Source organism: Orycteropus afer, unplaced genomic scaffold (genome assembly GCF_000298275.1).
Source record: "Orycteropus afer afer isolate SDZICR_OR568_19922 unplaced genomic scaffold, OryAfe1.0 scaffold00118, whole genome shotgun sequence".
NCBI lineage: Eukaryota > Metazoa > Chordata > Mammalia > Tubulidentata > Orycteropodidae > Orycteropus > Orycteropus afer.
In genome coordinates, this window is record NW_006921705.1 from 9,491,268 (window position 1) to 9,515,445 (window position 24,178).

The following is a 24,178-nucleotide window of genomic DNA, read 5'->3' on the forward strand; positions in this document are numbered from 1 at the left end:
TTCCAGCATTATTTCTGTCACCAAGGCCAAATTTTCCAACTACCGGTGATTCTTCCAAAAAGATTCTTCCAAAAGATTATAGCTAAGAAAATGCTATATTTTCAGTTCTACTCTGTCACATAGGATCACTATGAGTCAGAATCAAGTCGATGGCATCTAGTGATAAGTCCTAATACATACATAGGTGGTTCTCCATGAATATTGGCTCATTGTTTCTTCCTTGAACAGAGGAACTTTCCCACCAGGTAATCTAGCAAGAATGGGGTCTTAGGAACAAGATCCAACTTAGAGGAAAAGGATTTCACACATAACTTTCCTTTTTCATTCTTGCTTTAATAAAGATCCCAAGAAAAAGAAACTGTTCTCTGCAGAAGTCCTGTCATTTGGATCAGCTACAACCCCTCAAGCATCAGGACTTGCAACACATTACTGCTAATTATCTGGAGCCAGAAAGGGATGACATCTGATTGGATTGACTGACAACACTTAGGAATGTGGACACTGGTTTATTAATTTTTCTCCCCCTCCAAACAGCATGAGAGTCATATAAAACTTTGCATTTCTAAGTTTCTGCAGGCAGCCAGCAGCTAAAATTATACATCAGTTTCAAATTCTAGTTAATAGCCTTGTTGTAGTTCTATTTTCCACGAATCTGGGTGGAAGTTAGATGAATGAAAACACAGAAGGCTTAGCAATAGTTTGGTTTAAGAAATCTGCCTCCTAGGAAGTGTGAACTTTTTTTCTGGCTCTGAACCTCTTTTCTTGCACTTCAAATGCATAGCTGTTTATTGAAAGCCACACTTCTTGCTAGGGGACCAACCTGGCCTGGTTTACCAAGGACTTTTTTGGTTAGTACTAAAAGTTCTAGTCCTGAAAAACCTCTCTGTCCTGAGCAAGGGGGAAGACAGATGGTTGATGACGAGTCAGTATCAAGGAACTCTGGAGCTATAAGATGGGGCCAGGGAGAAGGAAGTCCAGGTAGGGGTTTGACTACTAAGAGTGGGTTCCCAGAGTCATAAAGAAGAATTGTTACTGAATAAACTCAGTAATTAGAAAGGTGATTTAGCTCACTTTGGCCACTAGTAAGCAAAGTATTCAAATGCTGCAAAAACACAGAAATAATCAAACAAAATTCACCTAACTATGGATTATCTTCAAGGCCCTTGTCTGAGACTGGTGGCAAACAAAATAAATTAGCCTTCTGGGGAACTGGTTTGCAGAGCTTTTTGTTGTTGTTGTTCTTGTCATCACGTCAATTCTGAGCCATGGTAAAACCCCATGAGTACAGAGTAGAGTTGTTCCATAGGCCTTGCAAAGCTGTGACCGTTCAGGAATAGATCACCAGGCCAGTTTTCCAAGGAGCTGCGGGACGGGTTCAAACAGCCAACCCTTTGTCTGGTAGTAAACCACTTAATCATTTGTGTTACCCAGAGACTCCAGCAAAATCGCCTAGATTGGTTATTAAACATTTTTCTGGACCTCACCCCAAGTCCTCCAAATATGATTCTACAACTAGAGACTGGGAGTCTGTACTTTTAATAAGACCCTGGATGATTCTAATTGGAATGAGGTTTGAGGGCAGTGATCTGCAAGCATTTTTTGATCACTCTGGCAGTAAAAAAAATTAAAAATAGATTTTCAACATATGTGTATGTATTTATTTGTAAATTCATCTATTTATGTATTACTCCTACACATCTTTTAAGTTTTCCATTTAACACATTTGAGGCAAAGTTAAATCCAGTTGGTTTATGTTCTCACCACACTTTGGACCTTTCTTTTCAGAATACTCTCCAGTCGACTTGATTGGGAGTATCATGATGGCAAGGACTGTTATTAGGTGCCGTCAAGTTGGTTCCAACTCAAAGCTATCCTCTGAACAACAGAGCAAAACACTGCCAGGTCCTGAGCCATCCTCACAGTTGTTGCTATATTTGCAGCCACTGTGTCAATCCATCTCACTGAGGTTCTTCCTCCTTTTTGCTGACCCTCTACTGCACCAAGTATGATGCCCTTCTCCAGGGACTGGTCCCTTCTGACAACATGGCCAAAGTAGGTGAGATGAAGTCTGGCCATTATTGTTTCAAAGGAGCATTCTGGTTACACTTCCTCCAGGACAGATTTGTTCCTTCTTCTGGCAGTGCATGGTATTTTCAGAATTCTTCACCAACACCACAATTCAAGTGCATTGATTCTTGTCCTATCTTCCTTATTCATCATGGCAAAATTGCCCAAACTAATTTCCTCATGCACAATCATTAGCTTCTTTTTGGTAAATATCAGTACTTCCTGATGTTTAGATTCTTAAAAAAAAAGAGCAAATAGCGACCCCTACTTGGGTTTCGGAGGAGCAATATCTCTACGGAAGTAGATAGCCCAACCTTCCTTCTGAGGAGTGGCTGGTGGGTTTGAACCGCTGGCCTCTGGATAGCAGTCAAATGCCTTAGGCACTGTACCACCAGAGCTCCTGTTTAGACTGGTGAATGTATATGACTCCTGTTCACAACTTCCTACCAGAATAGGATGGAAGTAAGTTTCTGACTAAATCCTGCCACACATACTGCCATTTAATTGCAAGCCAGCCACAAATCATCAGTTGTGATTATCTTAGGTCATCTGACAATACCTCATAGGAATGGTCCATGAAAGAAAAAAGTGGCCCTTAGGTTCAACTAATTCTATAGTTGGATACAGACAGCAAGAGTCTCCTGAATCAGTAGTTGTTCTGTCTGGAATCAAGCTCAGAGTACATTCCAGATGATACAGACTTGTTCTTATTCGATTTTTTATCCTGTGGATGGCACAAATGGCTACGTGCTGGGCTACTAATCGAAGGTTGAATGACATTCTAACTCATCCAGAGGCCTCTCAGAATAAGGGCTTGGAGATCTAGTTTTGAAAGGCCACAGGCATGAAAGCCTTGTGAAATAATTGTACTTTGACACACATAGGTTCACCATAACTTGGATTCAACTAGATGACAGCTGGCTTTTTTTCTTTTTCCTTTGTACAAGCGCAGGAAGAGTCTTCACATACCTTTACCCAAACCACAATAGCCAAGCCAAGACCACTAATTTTACTAATGAAAAAACCATTCATCTTAGGAATGATCTGCTATTGATGAGAGTAGACGATATAAGAGCCACTGCTAGAGTTTGAGCTCTCGGTCTCTCAAATGTTAGTTACCTATGGAGTGAGTGTTCCCATTAAGGCAATAGATCACTCCAGGAGGGCAGATTAGAACTAGTAGCTAACCTATGATGAAGTATGTAAGTATAAGTTACAGACCACATGATAGTGGTACTCAGGATTTTTAATAAAAATCTAAACTATAAATAAAATAAGGAACCTTATGTTTTTTTCTTGTATAGTACATAGCTTGTGTATAACATTGAATTTAAGAAAACACATACCAACAACAAAGATGTAGTTAAAAAAATCAAGATTTACTAAAACAATGAGGAAATGCATAAGATGGCCAAAACATTTCTAATGCGTAGCTAAACTTCCTGAAATATTTCTTCTTGTCTTTGCCCTGCTTAAAATATTCCTCACGAACTGAACTGCATCTAGAAACTCTTGTCTTCTCTTTACTCCCAACTCCATGTATCCTTCCAAACCACCCTCTCTCACCTTCTCACTGTAACTCTCACTTTCATTCTCACTCTCTCTCCCTGACTCATTTTGCTGAGAATTTTGAACTTATCATACAGCTAGTGAGAATTTATAAGAGGATTAAAAACAAGGAGTGATTTGATCTTGTATGCATTTTTTTTTTAAATTGTGATTTGGGTGAAAATTTACAGAGCTAATTCACTTTCCATACAGCATTTCATATACGCTTTGTCTCATGATATTGACTGCAATTTACCACAATGCAACTTGCATGCATTTTTAAAGACTATTCTCTTGGAATGTGGAGAACGGAGAGAGAGGTCAAGGTGGGATATGATAAGGCAGTTAAGAGGCGGTGGCAGTAGTTCAGATGAGATGGAGTGGGTTTGAAACAAGCAGGTGATGGTTGACATGGAGAGACATTTTATCATTTGGGAGTTGGAGTAGCTGTGACAGAAAACTCCTAATACAGTGGTTTGAACAGATAGTTTTCATTTCTCTCACACATAATTGAAGCTTGCACATAGTCAGTCTACAATAGACTAGTGGCTTCAAAATCACCAGGGACTAGATTCTTTCTATCTTGTTCTTTAACATATATTTCTACCTCCTGGCTAAAGGTGGTGGCTCTTACTCCAGACATGCTGTTTTCATTCCAATGAATGAGGAATGAAGGGAAAAAAAAAAAATCTCCTCCCTTTAAAGGCAGTTCTTAGAAATTACAAGGATATTTTTAGTTATAGCTCATTGGACAAAACTGTCCCTCATAATCTCATCTGGTTGTATAGGATGTTGAGAAATAAAATGGTTGTTCTAGGCGACCACAGGTGAAGTTGAAAATTAGGAGTTCTCTGACTAAGGATGAACGGAGTAACAACTATTGGAGGACAACCAGTATCTTCTGCCACAGGAAAGACAAAGTTGAGACATGGTTTGGAGGAAAATTAGCAGAATTTGATGATTAATTTAATGGGTGGGAATAGGTGAGCAAAAGAAGTAACACAACTGATTCCCATTTTATGACATAATCCATAGTATTAAGTGTTTGTGCTTCTTCGGAAATGTTGAAATGAAACAGGGACAGTTTTGAGGCAAAGAATAAGAATTAATTAGCTGCTGGGAGCTTTTCCAATCAGCTCTCAAAATAGTAAGGGAAGCAATTTATCAATCTCTTTGTATATTCTCCAGAGATGTTCTGTGCCCATACAGACAATTTTATCTCATTATTATTTTTTCAAAATGATAGTGTTCAACTATACAATTATATACCTTGCATTTTTACTTAATGTATTTTGGAGACATTTTCATATAAATTTGGGAAGGTGTACCTTACTATTTTTAACAGTCACAGCATATGCCAATGTGTGACTGTGTCATAATTTATTTAATTATGTTATTTTTGTATGTACATTTTAGTTGTTTCTGTTATTTTCCTATTATAAAAAATGCTATTATGTATGTCCTTACACCTATGTCATTACACACATGGATGAAAATAATTATTGGATAAATTTCTTTAATTAAAATTGTTGTGTTCAAAGCACACACATTTAACATTTTGATTTGCCTATCTTTCTTTGTAAAAGTTTTTGTAATTTGTACTCCCACCAGCAACATAGTACAGTGCCTGTTTTCCTATACTTTTGCCAAACCAGTGTGTCAAACTATCTGATATTTGCCAAGCCTATAGATTAAAATATGATGGTATGTGGTTTTGGTTTTAATTTTATTTTTTTACTACGAGTGAGATCTAACACATGTTTAAAAATCATTTCTATTTCCTTTTCTATGTATGTCTTCACTTTTTGATATTTAGTTGTTAATGTTTTTATTATTGATTTGAAGGAGTTCATTATATAGTAAATTATCTTCCTGTCCATGTTATGTGATACAACTATTTTCCTTGGTTTATTATTTTTTCTATTTTGTTTATGATTTTCCTTTTGGTAATTGCCTTTTTGTAATTCAATTTATTTGCTTATTTTAAGTGAGGTTTGGTTATTATGTAGGTAACATTGGTGTACATTAACTTTTTTCTTCTGAATATATACTTTGAAAAAAATGAGCTCATACTTTGCATGTTATATAGTTATCTGTATTCATTCCCACTTATAATGAAAATATTTCTATGTCATTCAGTACTTTCTTAAAAATAATTTTTCATCATTGTGTGTATTATTTTGTCATGTGAAGGTACAATAACTTGCTTATCTATTTCCCTGACTATTGGATATATTGGTTATCTTCATTTTCAAAACCAATGCAGCCTAAACATCTATGGTAATTTCATCAAGATTAAGCCCTACAAATGAAATGTACACATTTAAAGTAGACACACCTTTAGGAATATTTTTTTTTCCCTAATTAAAATTTTTATTTTTCCTTTCAACCTGTTAAAAGGCTCCAACATGTTACATTAAAAAGTCGTTGATAGCAAAAGTGTTAATTTCTCTGGAGAAACCATGTAATCCTTTAAAACGACATGAAAGTGTGTATGTGTGAGACAGAGGTTTCTCCTGCCAATATATGGCTCTTTCAGGGGAAAAAAAGGTAGTATATTATTAGCAAAGCAATAGCTCAGTTGCTTTAGTTTAGATTAGCTTCCTTCACAAACTTTGTTGTTGTTGTTGTTAGGTATTGTCAGGTGCCATCCAGTTGTTTCTGACTCATAACCACCCTGTGTACAACAGAAGGAAACACTTCCTGGTCATGGGCCATCCTCACAATTGTTGTTGTGTTTGAGCCCTTTGTTGCAACCACTGTGTCAATCCATCTAATTAAGCAACTTTTTCTTTTTCGCTGACCCTCTACTTTTTCAAGCAAGATGTCTTTCAGGGACTGGTTCCTCCTGAAAACATGTCTAAAGTACGTGGGACAAAGTCTCACCCACTTTGCTTGTAAGGAGCATTCCAGCTGTACTTCCAAAACAGATTCATTCGTTCTTTTTGGCAGTCCATGGTATATTCAATATTCTTCACCAACATGATAATTCAGAGGTATCAATTTTTTGGTCTTCCTTATTCATTGTCCAGCTTTCATATACATATGAGGAAATTGGAAATACCATGGCTTGGGTCAGATGCACTTTAGTTCTCCAAGTGGCAGCTTTGCTTTTTAACTCTTTAAAGAGGTCTTTTGCAGCAGATTTTGCCTAATACAATATATTATTTGATCTTGACAGCTGTTTTCATGGGTGGTGGTTATAAATCCAATAAAATGAAATCCTTGACAACATTAATAGTATATATTCTCTGTTTGTCATGATGTTGTTTATTGGTCCAGTTGTGAGGATTTTTGTTTCCTTTATGTTGAAGTGTGGGAGCTCTGGTGGCATAGTGCCTAAAGCATTTGACTGCTAACCAGAAGGCTGGCAGTTCAAACCCACCAGCTACTCCTCAGAAGGAAGATTAGGCAGTCTACTTCTGTAGCGATACTGCCTTGGAAACCCAAGGAGGGATTGCTATGAGTGGAAACCAAATCAATGGCAGTGAGTTTGGGTTTTTGGTTTTTATGTTGAAGTGTAATCCATACTGAAGGCTGCAGTCTTCATCACTAAGTGCTTCAAGTCCTCTTCACTTTCAACAAGCAATGTTGTGTCACCTGCATATTGCAGGTTGTTAATAAATAAATCTTCCTCCAATCCAGATGCCACATTCCTTTCATATAATACAGTTTCTTGGATTATTTGCTCAGCATAGAGATTGAGTAAGTATGATGAAAGGATACAACTGTAACACACATCTATCCTGATTTTAAACCATGTAGTATCCCCTTGTAAGGAGCTCTGGTGGCATAGTGCCTAAGGCATTTGACTGCTAACAGAAGGCTGCTAAACAGAAGGCTGGCAGTTCAAACCCACCGGCCACTCCTCAGAAGGAAAGCTGGGCAATCTACTTCCATAGAGATACGGCTCCTCAGAAACCCAAGGAGGGGTTGCTATGAGTCAGATCCAACTTGATGGCAGTACATTGCATTGTTTGCCCTAGTATGCCCTGTACAGTTTCAATGGTTGCCTCTTGATCTATGCACAGGTTCTACATGAGCACAATTAAGTGTTCTGGAATTCTCATTCTTTGCAAAGTTATCCATAATTTGTTATTATCCATACAGTCAAATGCCTTTCCATAGTCATTGAACATGTAAACATGTTCCTGGTAGTCCCTGCTTTCAGGTAAGAGCCATCTGACATCAGCAATGATATCTCTTGTTTCACATCCTCTCCTGAATCCAGCCTGAATTTCTGGCAGTTCCCTGTGGTTGTACTGCTGCAACCATTTTTGAATTATCTTCAACAAAATTTTACTTGCATGTGATATTAATGATATTGTTCAATAATTTCTGCCTGCTGTTGGATCATCTTTCTTTGGAATAGGCACAAATATGGATCTCTTCTGGTTTGTTGGCCAGGTAGCTTTCTTCCAAATTTTTCAGTATAGACAAATGAGTGCTTTCAATGTTGCATCTATTTATTGAAACATTTCAATGGGTATTCCGTCAATCCCTGGAGCCTTGTTTTTCACCAGTGCCTTCAGTGCAGCTTGAACTTCTTCCTTCAATACTGTTGGTTCTTGATCATATGCTACCTCCTGAAATGATTGAATGTCAACCAATTCTTTTTGGTACAGTGACTATGTTTATTCCCTCCCCCTTCTTTTGATACTTTCAGTGTTGTTCAACATTTTGCCCGTAGAACCCTTCAATATTGTAATTCAAGTCTTGAAATTTTTCTTCAGTTCTTTCCACTTGAGAAATGCTGAGCATTTTCTTTCCTTTTGTTTCTCTAACTGCAGGTCTTTTCATATTTCATTGTAATACTTTAAGGTCTTCTCAAGCCATCTTTTGAAATCTTCTATTCAGCTCTTTTACTTCACCATTTCTTCCATTTGCCTTAGCTATTCCATGTTTAAGGGCAAGTTTCAGAATCTATTCTGACATCCATTTTGGTCTTTTTCTTTCCTGTATTTTTTTTAAAATGACCTTTTGCTTTCTTCATGTATGATGTCCTTGATGTTATCTTTCAACTTGTCTGGTCTTTGGTCACTGGAGTTCAAGGTGTCAAATCTATTCTTGAGATGGTCTCTAAATTCAGGTGAAATATATTCAAGTTGTACTTTGGCCTCATAAACTTGTTATCATTTTCTTCATCCCCAAATTGAATTTGCACATGAGCAGTTAATGGTCTGTTCCACAGTCAGCTCCTGGCCTTGTTCTGACTGTTGGTACTGAGCTGCTCCATCTCCTCTTTGATTCCTGTGTATTCTATCCTGCAAGATCCACTTGTATAGTTGCCATTTATGTAGTTAAAAGAAGGTGTTTGCAATGAATAACTTTAATTTTCTGTAAATGGACCTATCATCTGCTACAGCAATGTCAGTTTAGGGAGAGCTCAAGCACAGCTACTTCCTTCTCCCAAATTACTTATTTTAGAAGTTTTCGTAGACCTGCAGCTACTCCAGGCAAATCTAATCATCTAGAAAAACCTTCCACCTTCCAGCATTTACTGAAAGCACTCCTATTCCTAATCAGAAGAAAGATAGCATTCCTCCTAGGGGAAGACAGAAGAAGGAAACAAACATTTGTTCAGTGTTTCCTATGAGCTTCTTCCTAAGTAACTCACACCCAATATTTTAATAACTCTCTGCAAACATGCATAAAACTCTCTCAACTATTCCCTTGTTCACTCAGAAAAGAAGGCAACCATGTCTTTCTAGTTCCTTTTAGGTAATGCCTGGGATAACTCAGTGTTTCACTGAAAGACACAAAATAAATACCCTTTGGTCAAAGTGAGAATGAGGAAAAAACCAAAGATACTTGCTTTACTTTGGCTTATGGAGAAAAAAATGTGCTCTAATAAATACTAAAATATCAAAACAATGCATGACATACTTAACATTGTAAGACAATATTGTTTAAATACAACATTGAAATATTACACTTTTTAAGCACATGAAAGTCATCTCCTGAAATATAAACTGGGCTTTTGTTATTGTTGTTATTAGGTGCTGCTAACTCTATGGACAGCAGAACTAAACACTGCTCGGTCCTGTATCATCCTCAGAATTGTTGCTACATCTGAGCCCATTGTTGCAGTCACTGCATCAAGTCAACCTGCTGAAGGTCTTCCTCTTTTTTTTTTTTAATTCACCCTCTATTTTACCAAAGAGCAAAGAGTCACTTTGAAGATTAAGATGCGCCTGACCCAAGCTATAGGAGCTCTGGTGGTGTAGTGCCTAAGGCATTTTGACTGCTAGCCAGAGGCTGGTGGTTCAAACCCACCAGCCACTCCTCAGAAGGAAAGTTGGGCAATCTACTTCCGTAGTGATACTGCCTCGGAAACCCAAGGGGTCGGTATGCGTCAGATCCAACTCCACGGCAGTGAGTTTAGTTCTTTTTTTTTTTTTTTTTTTGACCCAGGCTGTGGTCTTTTCAATAGACTGACATGCATGTGAAAGGTGGACAATGAATAAGGAAGACCGAATAATTGATACCTTTAAATTGTGGTGTTGGCAAAGAATACTGACAATACCATGGACTGCCAGAAGAATGAACAAATCTGTCTTGGAAGAAATACAGCCAGAATGCTCCTTAGAAGTGAGAATGGCCAGACTCAAGGACCTTGGTGATGTTGTCAGAAGGGATCAGTTGCTGGAGAAGGATGGGATGCTAGAGTGTCAGTGAGAAAGGGGAAGCCCTTCAAAAAGATGGATTGACACAGTGGCTGCAATTATGGGTTCAAGCATAGCAAAGATTGCGAGGATGTTTTAGGACTGGCATTGTTTTGTTCTGTTTTCCATAGGGTCACTATGAGTTGGAGCTGATTTGATGGCACCTTACAACAACAGCTGCTAGTTTAGCAAGCCTAATGTCCTTCTCCAGGCACTGGTCCCTCCTAATACCATGTCCAAGGTATAGGAGATGAAGTCTCACTCACCATCCTCACTTTTAAGGAGGATTCTGGCTGTACTTCTTCCAAGATAAGATTTGTTTGCTGTTCTGGCAGTCCATGGTGTGCATTCAATACTTTTTGCTAACACCGTAATTCAAATATATCAATTCTTCTTTGGTTTTCCTTACTGGTTATGCAGTTTTTCCATGCATATAAGGTGACTGAATATGCCATGGCTTGTTTGGGTTGGGTGCACATTAGACTTCAAGGCGACATCTTTTCTTTTTAACACTTTAAAGAAGTTTCTTTGGAGCAGATTTACCAAATGCAATACATTGTTTGATATTTTGACTACTGCTTCTATGGGCATTGATTGTGGATCCAAGTAAAATGAAATCCTTGACAACTTCAATATTTGCTTCATTTATCATGATGCCTTCTAGTATTTCCATGTAATGGGACTTCTTCTGAGGCCTGACAAGTTATCAGTTTTTTTCTGAGTTGTGTTCACCTTGGTCTGCAGTGGTGAGCCTTGTAAACTAACTACTAAGTTATTATTGATGCCTTAGTGTAATTTTATAAAATCCTTTTTTTCCAACAGTGTTTGACAGTGGTCTAAGACTATGGCACCTCAACAGTGAGAGATTTAGAGATGAACCAACGATCACCAGATTTCATCATCAGAGGACTGATCGCCTTCATACCTTACTTCTTGGTATCTCCTTGAATCTCCTCTTCCAGAGTACAGCTCTGTATTTTTTCATTCAGTGCTTCAGCTAAGTATTGAGCTGTGAGCTTGGTTTGCATGCCCTCATAATTCTGTTTCTGGAAGCCCTCGTTTTTTCTCTGGAGAACAGCTGTGTAGGCATATGGTGAAGGGGAAGAAGCCAAGCTGCTGTGATGTTAGCAAGATGCTTCTTAACCCTGTGCGCCTCTCCCTGAGGAAAGAGAGGACTCTCTTCTTGACAATGACTAGATGAATCATTTTATTGTGAAGGTAATGCGTTTGTTTTAAATGGATGTGTGAGGGCACTGGGGTTTTGGCTCTCATTTCTAGCATTTCCGTGTAATGGGACTTCTTCCGAGGCCTGACAAGTTATCAGTTTTTTTCTGAATTGTGTTCACCTTGGTCGGCAGTGGTGAGCCTTGTAACCTACCAGTCAACAGGCTGCCAGGGAGGCTGGAAATATCTTCTGCTTGTCCTGAAACAGGAAGCTGAGGGAGACGCTCCTTCCCCCGAGGAATTTGCACTGGCCCTGCTGCTGTAAGCTGTGCCTTGCTCACTGGAAGTTTCTTTCTGGCCTTTGTCAATGAGATGCACTAGTCTCTGCTTTCCTGAGGCTGGATTAGATGATTTGTGTTACCTGTAGAGGAACAGCCAGACTCTGGAAACAGAGTGTAAGATCTTTTTAACTTTGTAAGGCAATTTGCAGATGAATCGTTCCTTGGGGAAAAGTCTCTGGTGGATCTTCCCCATCTCCTTGAGCAGCGCAGCCAAGCTCTGGTGCCCCGCGCCCTGGGGAGCTGGGTCTGGAGCCGGGACCGCGGGCACGTTCCGCGGAGCAGCGGCTGGACACACAGCGGCTCTCGGCTCCCTGACAGCACAGCGCTCGCGCTTATCCACAGCTGCCGCGACTCCAGCTGGTGCCTGAGCCACCACGTTCCTCGAAGACCCGTTAGGGATGTTAAGACGTTAACAAACCGTCACCTGGAGGTGAGTAATAATGTAGACTTCCATCAGAGATCATTTAGTTGGTGCAGGAAAAAGATTGGTTCTCAATTTGCGGTACTTATCTTGCAGCCTATTTAATATTTAGGGGAAGGTGAGTTTTAAAAAGGAACCCTGGTGGTGCAGTGCCTAAAGCATTGGTGGTTCAAACTCACCAGCCTACTCGGTGGAAGGAACATTGGGCAATCTACTTCTGTAAAGATTTACCGCCTCGGAAACCCAAAGGAGGTCGCTATGAGTCAAATGGCAATGAGTTTGGTTTTTGGTTTGATTTTTTTTTTTTTTTTAATTACTTACCAAAAAGTGAGATTAACTGAAGGGATCTATAGGTGCAGATGCGGATGGTAACTTGATGTGATTAAAGAGCCACTGGGATACTATGGGTTAATGGTGATATGCTTAAGTTTGGAGGGAAAATGGACTGGTTTTAATACTAGTCACACACTTACTAGTTGTGTAATTTTGACCCCAATTTCTTCTTCTTTAAAGTATGGGTTATTCAGTTACTTATGTCTATGCAAAAGGCTGAAGGGACTTGGTGAAAGATAGTGGATTTTAAACTTAATCGGGTACTCTCCTATTTAGTTGCTATTCCAGATGTCTTTGTTGCTGGCGCAGATCTACCCATACCCTGGCACCTAGTATGGATGTATTTATCATCTGGCAAAGGCCAGTAAATTAGGCAAAGTGAAAAAGGACAATTGGTACTTGGTTTAGGAAAAAGAAGCAGAAACAGTTGGCTTCTAGCTGGACCAGAAATATACCTTCATTGTCTTATCTCTGGGATGTATTAATTCTCCAATCTTCTGTCTCTGTTTCATCTACATAGACTCCTTTTCACAAGACATCATGCTGATCCACTGTGAATACTGATACTGATATATGCTGATTTGGATATGCATGGCAAGCAGTAAGTAGCAACAATTCTAGTATAATTGATCATGGATATCAAGGGGGAATTGGGTGGCTACTATACAATGAGGGTAAGGATAGTATGTATGGGCTATAGGAGGACTTCAGGAATAAAGGATTGGGTCACTCTACTAAGTTGGAACTCTGACAAGTCAAGGTGTTCTCCAAGTGCAAAGGGGAGGAGGAAGTTATAAATACTAGTTACAACCATGAAACCAGTCATAGAAGTGAGGACTACAGTAGTTATGATAGTTTATTCTTTAATTTTATATGAATATATTTGCATATATCATATAATACCAATTGTTTATTCCTCCCCCCTCCCAATCCTGTTAACAAACATAAAAGTATATTAATGGTGGTTAAGCTTACATGTTAGGACATTAAAAGAGGAGTTCAACTCAGCTGGGAAAAGAAAAAACATTCCCCAAGGACAGATAAAGTGACATTCATATCCTCTTTTGGGGAGAAGGTTGGGATGTTTTTGCTTGTATGAGGGATACTTGTGTTATGTTAGGCTCTACTATATGTACTTGCCCCACAATAAATGATAATTCTCATTATTTATCTAGTCCTCAGATTCTTAGACATTAAGATGTGGCCTGAGAAAGTAGGTACATGAGCAACTGGCTTTAGCTAACTTGTTTAAAATGCTTATTAGGGAAAAATATTTTTTATATCTTGGATGACATTGCAGTAGTCTCCTGGACTCCCAAACCCATGCCAGTCTCTGAGAAGTATGAAATGGCCTCAAGTAGGGCCTTACACTTGTTGGAACATTTTGACTTGTACCTCACTGCTCACTTATATCTTCATCATAGCTCTTCTCTGCTTCTCCTGCATTTTTTCTTTAGTATACTATGATCAGCAACATTTTCTTTCCCTACTTCTATAAAGTAACATGAATTTTTTAAATACTCTAGGCACAATGGTTAAACACTCAACTGCTAACTGAAAGGCTGGTGGTTCAACCACCCAGAAGCTCTGTGGGAGAAAGACTTGATAATCTACTTCCATAAAGATTACAGCAAAGAGAACCCTGTGGGGCAGTCCCACTCTGTCACACGGGATCATCATGAGTGGAAAACCAACTTGACAGTAGCTAACAACAAAGAGAACCCCGTGGGGCAGTTCCACTCTGTCACATGGGATCGTCATGAGTGGAAAATCAACTTGACAGTAGCTAACAACAAAAATCATTTTGTACCTCTCTATGCTTTTGATTCTTGTCTTTGAGAAAAACTATTTTCTTTCTTTTTTGAATAAAAGCATCTTTTTTTCTCTTACTCTTTTCCTTTTTAAAATCATATAGCACAATCATCCATGGTTCAATATACAGCGTTGTGATATGAACATATTATTGTTGGAAGTTGTTATGATGTTAATAGAATCATGAAAGACACACTGAATTTTTTTGTGTATGTATGAGTTTCTGTGAATATATTTTAAAACATTTTTTATGTACTAACTAGTACCCCATCTAAGATATGCCATTTTAGCAGAAAATAATAGTTATTATTAATAAAATATTATGGTATTTTATTTTTAAAACTTTCCCCAGTGTCTTGTCATGGAGAGCTCATATTTGTAACCAGTGTTATATAATTTCATACTGATAATAACATATATATGTATAGATATATATAGAGAGAAATAAAAAGAGAGAGAGAGACAGAGATTTCAAAGGAATGGCTCATGCATTATAGAGGCTGGCAAGTCCCAAATCCACAGGTCAAACATAGTCTAGAGGCTTCTCCTGATTCATGAGGTTGCAGGGGCTGACAAACCAAAAGCAAAAGGTCAGGTGGAAGGCTGCTGGCTTATGGGGTTGTAGAAACTGGTGAATCCCAAAATTCTGCAGGTCAGAAGGCAGGCTGCTGGCTCTCATTCCCAGAACTGGAGGTCAAAGGATAATGAGTTGGATGCAGGAGCTAGAGAGAATTTTGCTACACCCCTAAGGAAACTCCTCTTTCAACTGATTGGTTTCAACTGATTCAACTGATTGGTTGCTCTTAACAGATCACAAAATGGAGAGTGATTAAATAGTATCTGCCAAACCACAGAGTATCATGGAGTAGTCAAGTTGACAAATAACATTAACCATGAAGAAAACAGTTCTTTTAATTTTAAATTTCATTAAATGTACTTGTTTTAAGTCAAAGTTATTTATTATCTTGATTTTTTTTTTTTTTTTTTTTTTTTTTTTTTTTTTTTTGCTTAGTTTTCTTTGTGGTTATTACTAGTCCATTTTAACAAATTTTGACAGAAGTCTAAATAAGCTTTTGATATGTTCAAATGAACTACCCAGTTTCTTTTTCTTTCTTCCTTTTTTTTTTTTTTTTCCCTGTAGGCCAGGGAAGCATTATAACTCTTGTGGGTTCTAGGCACTTTTGTTTTTGTGGGCTCCCTACTCCAAAAAAAAGTGTATATAAATTTTTATATAAAAATGAATTACATTTACAGCTACATTGGTATAAAGATGAATATAATTAGACTGGATTCATTATTATGTAACCTTTTTTATGATATTAATTTCTTCCTTCTCTCTTTAAAAGAAATCAAACTGAAAATCTTTTTGTAAGTCCTTAAAAGCATCTTGGTCCTGAGGCACTGTGACTACTGTGTGTAATGGATAATCAGTCCTCCTTTGTCTTGCTCGATTCTAGACTGCTTATTCTCTAGATCCTGAACTCTCCCTTTACCTTCATCCTATCAATTCTTTTTTTCTCTCTCATATATTGACTTTCCTAATTTTGGGATCCTATGCCCTCTTCTTTCTTGTGTTATTCCTTCATTTTAATGGAGTACATCTTTTATTATATTTCTTATATAGGCTATCAGAGATAAATTTGAGGCCTTGCATATCAGTTAAAGTCTACGCTCATAACTGATAGTTTAGCTGGGTATAGGATTATAGTTTGAAAATAATTTACCTCCTAAATTATGAAAGGTTGCCACTGGCCAACAACCCCCATTCAGAACATACCTTGAACTTTCTCTTTATTTCACTATAAAGCTTCCTCACTCCTCTGTCTGCCTTGGAGTCACTACTAAATGCAAATGATGGTGGCTGATTTTCTTGCTATAGCAACCTTTGGATAAATAGCTTCTGTTTGTACTCATTTGGATTTTCTTTGTTTATTCCCACAGATACCTCTCCTCCCCTCCACAAACACAGAAGAAAAGATGGAGAAGGTCAGGCAGGAGAGATATGCCTAGGAAAAACTCATTTTCCAGTCTCTGTAATTTCCCCAAAGTGGGGGTAAAGTAGGTGTGGTTGGATGGCAGCTGATGCCAGCCAGGACCTCTTCTTGTCTCCCAAGTGGCTCCTGGTAGACTTTTCAAGTTTAAGTTTCTTGGATATTTTGGAACAAATGCTTTTGAAAGCCATGAAGTTACTGGATATTCTCTTCAGTTGAGCCCTGTTGACTGAATGTGGTGGCAATTTGCACGTCTTCATCTTTCTTGAACAAAGTCGTTTTGGCCCAATGTGCCATGCAAGTATAGCAGGACACATTTCTTGATCAGCTACAACTTGCAGCTATCTGCTTCCAGTGCCTTGTCGATCTTCCACACCATTTCATGGACTCCATGAGTTTGTGATCTTCATACTCTTCAAGAAGGTTAATGAGGGTCGCTTGGCCTCTAGAAATTTGAAAATCTCCACTTGGTCTCTGCTCTCAAGTGTACTCAGTTTCCTTCTGGCACAATTGAAATACTGATTTCTATGTATAAACTCAAAGAAACCTCCAGTATCCGTCTGCTGGTCCTGGTTATTGCCAGAGGAAGAGGCTGTGGTCATATTCATCAGCTATTTCTGCTGGTTGCATAACAGTTTTGATTAATGTGGATGGAGTTTCCTTTGGACACACCCTGGGGAAATTGGTTCTATGTGGAGTTCCACCACTGCTGTTGATATTGGGGGCAGAGGAGGAGGCCATAGGGACATGCTGGGGGGCTGTGTTGGGCTGTAGTTACTCAAAGTTACTCTTTGTGGGATATAGTCCAGAGGACTGATTGGATTGGGCTGTATCTAGCTGTCTCAAGTTCCTAGGGTGGGACTGAGGAGATTGAGGCATGAGCAGAAGCTGTGGAGCCCCCAGAACCTGGCATAATTAGGTTGTCTTTACCATTCTGGATGGAGGTAGCCCTCTGCAAAAGTGGGCAATTTCTGCTGATTTGTGCTGGTGGAGATGCCACTGTTTCCAGAGAAGATAGTCATGGTGGTCTTCCTCTGCAGGCTGGGTGGGAGGTGGCAGACCCCTTGCCTGTGCTGCTGACCTTCTGCCCTAACTCCTGGTCCTCCTTATGTCCCTTATTTCCTGTGTTGCTACTCTTTGGCAGGCTCACTGAAACCCCACTTTGGGGATGAGAGAGACGTTAAGCTGTACTCTGTAGGATGAGACAGGAGTGCTACTAATGGTCAGATCTGCTGAAGACTGGAACTTCAGGGTGATGGTATAGCCTTCCAGTTCAGATCACTTATAGTCAAGGCGCAGATAAGTGGTCATTGCCTTGTACATCTCACCCTCCAGAAAATTCTGGATCTCTTCCCTTGTATCCCATGCACATCAACACAGTCCATAGGTATCCTTATAATTAGCTATGGCTCCATGTAAGGCTTTAGGTCATTGTCATTATGATCCCTATTCATCCATGGATCTCTTCATGGTTTACTCTAAAGTGCCTCTCTTGCTGGGAATGAGACATTTCTTGAGCAGGATTTTATATTCCACAAATGTGTAAAAGGGAATATGGCATTTTCCATTTAATATTTGCTCCCACAAGTCCTTCACATTCTGCCTGTTGAAAGGCAGGGATCTGGTGATCGATGCATATGGTTGATTTTCAGATGAGTCCTCGCATCTTGAACCCCAAAAGAGTTAGTTTTGGGGAAGCATAAGGGGAGACTTATGCAAAAGGTAGCTAGCTTGTTGCCAATGATGAATTTGCTGCTGAAGACAAATTCTGCAATCTTGATGTTCATGTCAGCATTCAAGAGCAAGTTTTCTGTCTTTAAGTCTCTATGGACAATCAACTTCTTTTGACAATATTGTATAGCAGATATTATCTGGTAGAACTTGCCCAGGTCTTTTTCTTTTCATCTGTCATGTGCCTCTAAGTTCTCAAATACCTCCTCCACTACATACTCCATGAAAAGGTAGAGGGTTTACTCAGTCTTGATTGCTTGAAATAATTGCACTGTTTTGGGATGATCAAAAGCCTTCATGATTCTTACTTCACAGTGTAGTTTCTAGAGGCTGAAAGGGTTCTTTTAGATCTTGTCAATTATCTTCACCAATACTTCTTTCCCAGTCAGGATATGCCTAGCCAACTTCACCTTGGCAAAGTTACCCTGACTGATGATCTTGAGAAACCAATAGTTTCCAATATGGGTCTCTTCCTTAGCAACGATGTCTGAGAGTCCTGTAGCATGTTGGATTGACTATTTTACAGTCAAGTTATTGCCAAGTAGGCTTAAAATTGACAGAAGCTTGTGAGAAGCTTGATCCTAATCACCTCAAAAGAAAATAACTTCCAAAATCCCCTGACATACTGCTTTATAATGCAATGCATACATAATGCCAGATTCCTTTACCCTTTTCTCATTCTTTTATGGCTACTGTACTTCTTATTCTTTGGATATAGCAGACACACTCCTCTCTGAGGGCTCTGCGCTCCTTCCTGAAATGTTTTTCCCTGAAACAACTTATTGCTTATTGTCTGGGTCTCCCATTATAATATTAACTCAATGAGAGCCAGGATTTTTGTCTCTTTGGTTCTTTGCTGTATCTGTAGCACCTAAAATATTTTCTGGCACATAGTAGACATTTGATAAATGCTTGTAGAATGAATTAGTTGGCAACGTGATTGTAACAGACCAGGGAGCATGTTATGCCAGCATGGTCAAATCTCTTACTTTCCAGCTCTAAAAGGTTGAGAAAGTTTTCTGTGGCTCAATTTTCTCATCTGTACAGTGGGACTAATCATACCAAACATGTGTAGGGTTGTTGGGAGAGTTGTACAAAATATACATACAGTTCCTGGCATCTACTACATTCCCAACATAGCTACTATCTTAATTTTCACTGCAACTGCCTTTGTTGGGCATATATGTAAGGCATAAACTGATCAAAGGTGTGGAGTAAAGAATTTAACCTTGACTGTAGAGAGGTCTAGTTTCTGTATCCACATCCTGGGAGGTGTCCTCTATACCCTTTGTTCTGGTTACCTAGTACCTCTCTGACAAGAATATACCACAAATGGGATGCCTGAAGAAACAAGAGTTTATTCTCTTACAGTTTGGAGTCTTTAAGTCCAAGTTCAAAGTGCCAGACTCTAGGGGCTGGGTGAAAGCCCAACCATGGACTTCAGTTCTACCTCCTGCTCCCAGCCCACTGAAGCTGGAGGTTTTTCTTTACTCAGCTGCTGGCTGCTGAGGCTGACAAGCTCAAGGTTGAGAAGTGATAAGACATAGTCCTGATATTACCAAACCACATGGCAGGATGTTAATTCAAGTCCATTGAAAATCCAAAGATCAGCAGAACACGGCAGGCTGCTGAACAACACCTCGGCTACATTCAGGGTTCAAGCATGTCATAAGCTAGAGACCATTCCCCCAGACTTCTCCTTATATACAGGAAGCAGACCACATCCCTAAAACAGCTACTCAGCTGCTCACAGTAGATTCCACCATGGAGTTGATGACCAGTCTCATCATGAGGAATAGTATATCCAGTGGCCCAGCCATTCAACCAGGCCCACCCAAGTTGACATACAAACTGAACTACCACACCCTTGACATTTTCCTAGTAATACAAATACCTTTGTTATCCATGGTGGGTCCTGTGGTCTCCACCTAATAATTTATGCTAACAAAGTGAATCATGTTGGCCCCTAGGACCATACCTGATGGTTTTTACTAACAGGGTGATTCATGATAAACCCCTTAGTCTGCTATATCACCCAGATCTCCTGGAGTAGGGGAGCTGGAACTTGTTCAACAAATTGGCAATGAATCAATTATGCCTGTATAGTAAACTCTCAATAAAATAGCTTATTGTCACACACTGAAACCTAGAAAATAAGATATCTTGAGGACAATGGATTCTTCATGTTTGAAACCTGCCAAGACTCTACTCTATATATCTCATCCTTTGGCTAATTTTGATCTGTATCTGTTCCTTGTAATAAACTGTAACCATGAATATAATAGCTTTCAGTGTGTTCTCTGAACCTTGTAGTGAATTATCAGACTTAAGGGTGGTTTTGAGAACACCTCAAACTTGCAGTTGGTGTCAGAAATGAAAAGAGTCTTGGGAATGATATCCTCTTAACTTTAGAGTTAGACTCCAGCTCCTTGAAGTCAGAAGTCTTGGGCAGACTTGCAGTCTGAACCATGCCCTGAAACTCACAATTGATGAACTCTGGGTAGAACATAATGGGCAAAATTGTGAGGAGGCCTTTCCTTAGTTAATCATTCTGCCTCAAAAATAAACCATAAAGCTGAGAGGTAAACCATTTTATATGAGTTGCATACAGAGCAGGTATATTTCATTTTACCTCTCTGAGTTCCAAGAAATGCAGATCTTAGGCCAAAGTCAGGCCCAATGTGATATTTAGTAAATGACTTTACATGATATGAGGAATACTAGACTTGGTGTCCAGAGATCTCATTTCAAATACCATCACCACCATTATCTTTTTGACTTTGCAATTGTTGCTTAATTTTAGTTACCTGATAGGTACCTTGCTGGTCTTCAGTGAAGATCAAATAATGAAACGTATGTAGTAGACATTTAAAACTTATTACTTGACATTAACAAATCCCATGACTTCTGACAAACTCCATGCCATTGAATCAATTCTAACTCATAGTGATCCTATAAGAGAGAGTAGAACTTGCCCAAAGGGTATCCAAGGCTGTAACCTTTACAGAAACAGGCTGCCTCATCTTTCTCCTGTGGAATAGCTGGTGGGTTCAAACCACTGACCTTTTGGTTAGAAGCTGAATGCCTTAGTCATAGCATCACCAGAACGCCTATTAAAATCTGAATCAATATATTTGTTAGACCTCTGTTATACACTGTGCTATTAAAGGAGGGTATGATATTGCAAGGAATTTAGAATTCATATGACTGGATTTAATAGATTATACATATGTTTATAATCAGTATTCACAAAGAACAAATAGAAGCTGTTGGAAAGGAAAACTTTTTTTAAAAATTTATGTTAATTATTTTCATAATGAATACAAATACTAACTAAGCCACTTTTAGTCATGACTGGCAAGATCAGCGATGACCCAAAATAATTGACATCAAAGAATTTTGAAGACTATGAAGTGGAATACAATAATATGGCATTATTTTGAAATTTATTTATATATTGCTTCTTTCTGCAAAGTCTTTGAAACTGTTTATTACAAGAAAAATATGCTTTTTGTCATTTCAGTTGTCTGTGGCTTGTATCAGTCACAGAACAGTGGGGCTATCTTATTGATTAATTTGTCGTATTTGTGATTGTGAGAAGACACCATGACACTCCAAGTAACTCTGATTCATATAACCTCGGTTGTCTATGTAACTAACCACTCACTCTGTACTTTCCAGACAAACTTGTCATATAATTAAGACCATTTTACTCCATGAAAACAATAAATCATTCTTGAGTAGAAAAACCTTAATGCTATTTTTAAATAGAAAAATTAGGTATGTACTTACTAAATGCAAAGTGTCAATGCCTTCTAAGCAAAGACCACCATGAACACAGTTGTAGTTGAACAATTTGGGTGATAACTCATTGCAGGAAGGGAGAATGCATACCATGAGGAATTGTGGGGTATCTTCAGTACTAAAGTGTTAGGAAAGAACCTATTCGAGGATTTGGGCTGTGTTAGATAATTTTTTGGAGGATTTGAGGAAGTAGGGATTGGCTTTGGATCGGATATTGTCAGTAAACAGGTAATTCTAAGATTGTTGTTGTTATTAGATTTCATTGAGTCAATTCCAACACATAGTGACCCTATGTACAATAGAATGAAACACTGTCCAGTCCTGTGCTCTCTTCACAGTCATTGCTATGTTTGAGCCCATTGTTGCAGCCACCATGTCAATCCATTTCATTGAGGATCTTTCTCTTTTTTGCTGACCCTCTACTTTACCAAGTAAGATTTCCTTCTCCAGGGACTGGTCCCCCTGATAACATGACCAAAGAATGAGAGACAGTCTCACCATTCTCATTTCCAAGGAGCAAGACAGACCTATTTGTTCTTCTGGAAGTCCATTATATATTCAATATTCTTAGACATCATAATTCAAATGCATCAAAACTTCTTTGATCTTCCTTATTCCTTGTAAAGCTTTCACATGCATATAAGATGATTGAAAATACCATGGCTTAGGTCAGACACACCTTAGTCTTCAAAGTGACATTTTTGCTCTTTAACACTTTAAAAAGGTCTTTTGCAGCAGATTTGCCCAATGGAATATATCATTTCATATCTTAACTGCTGCTTCCATGGGTGTTGTGTGTGAAAAAATAAAAATGAAAACCTTGACAACTTTTTTTCTCTGTTTATCATTATATTGCTTATTGGTCCAGTTGTGAAGATTTTTGTTTTCTTTACATTAAGGTGTAATCTATATTGAAGGTTGTAATTTTTGATCACCATCAGTACGTGCTTCAAGTCTTCTTTGCTTTCAGCAAGCAAGGTTGTGTCATTTGCATATTGCAGGTTGTTAATGAGTCTTCCTCCAATCCTCATGCATTTTCTCCTTCATATAGTTCAACTTCTCATGTTATTTGTTCAACATACAGATTGAATAAGTATGGTGAAAATATGCAATCTTGACACACACCCTTCCTGATTTTAAACCATACAGTATCCCCTTGTTCTACATGAATAGCACCATCCTGGTCTATGCACAGTTTCCTCATGAGCACATTAAGTGTTCTGGAATTTCCAATCTTTGCAATGTTATACATATTTGTCATGGTCCACACAGTTAAATGCTTTTGCATAGTCAATGAAACACAAGTAAACATCTTTTTGGTATTCTTTGCTTTTGTCCAAGATCCAGCTGACATTGGCAATAATATCCCTTGATGTATGTCCTCTTTTGAGTCTGGCTTCCATTTCTGGAAGTTTCTGTCCATATACTGCTGCAAGTGAAAATGGAAGTAATACACAGAGTCACTGTGCCAAAAAAGAATTGGTTGATGTTCAACCATTTCAGGAGGTATCATATGACCAAGAACCAATGTTATTGAAGGAAGAAGTCCAAGTTGCACTGAATAAACTGGTGACAAGCAAGGTTCCAGCAATTGACAGAATACCCATCAATATGTTTCAACAAAAGGATGCAGCACTGGAGAAACTCACTCGTTTCCATCAAGAAATTTGGAAGACAGCTACATGGCCAACAAACTGCAAGAGGTCCATATTTGTGCCCATTCCAACAGAATATGGGAATTATCAAACAATATCATTAATATCAGACACAATTAAAATTTTGCAAAAGATAATTAAAAAATGGTTACAGTAGTATATTGACAGGGAACTGCCAGAAATTTAAACAGCATTCTGAAGAGGACATGGAACAAAGGATATCATTATTGATGTCAGATGGATCTTGGCTGTAAGCAAAGAATACCAGAAAGAGGTTTATCTGTGTTTTATTGACTATGCAAAGGTATCTGACTGTGTGGACCATAACAAATATGGATAACATTGCGAAGAAAGGGAATTCCAGAAAAATTAATTGTGCTCATGAGGAAACTGTACATAGACCAGGAGGGTGTTAGAACAGAACAAAGGTATTGCATGGTTTAATATTAGGAAAGATGTATGTCATTGTTGTTTCCTTTTACTCTACTTGTTAAATCTGTATGTTGAGCAAATAATATGAGAAGCTGGACTATCTGAAGAAGAATATAGTATCAGGTTTGGAGAAAGACTCATTAACAACCTGTAATATGCAGAGGACACAGCCATTGCTTGTTGAAAGTGAAAATGACTTGAAGCACTTACTGAT

The 24,178-nt window shown here is 38.5% G+C and overlaps 1 pseudogene; it reads right to left on the reverse strand.

Moving 5' to 3' along the window:
- Nucleotides 1-17,364, reverse strand: part of LOC103199732 — a 53,698-nt pseudogene extending 36,334 nt beyond the window's left edge.
- Between the last annotated feature and the right edge of the window lie 6,814 nt (nt 17,365-24,178).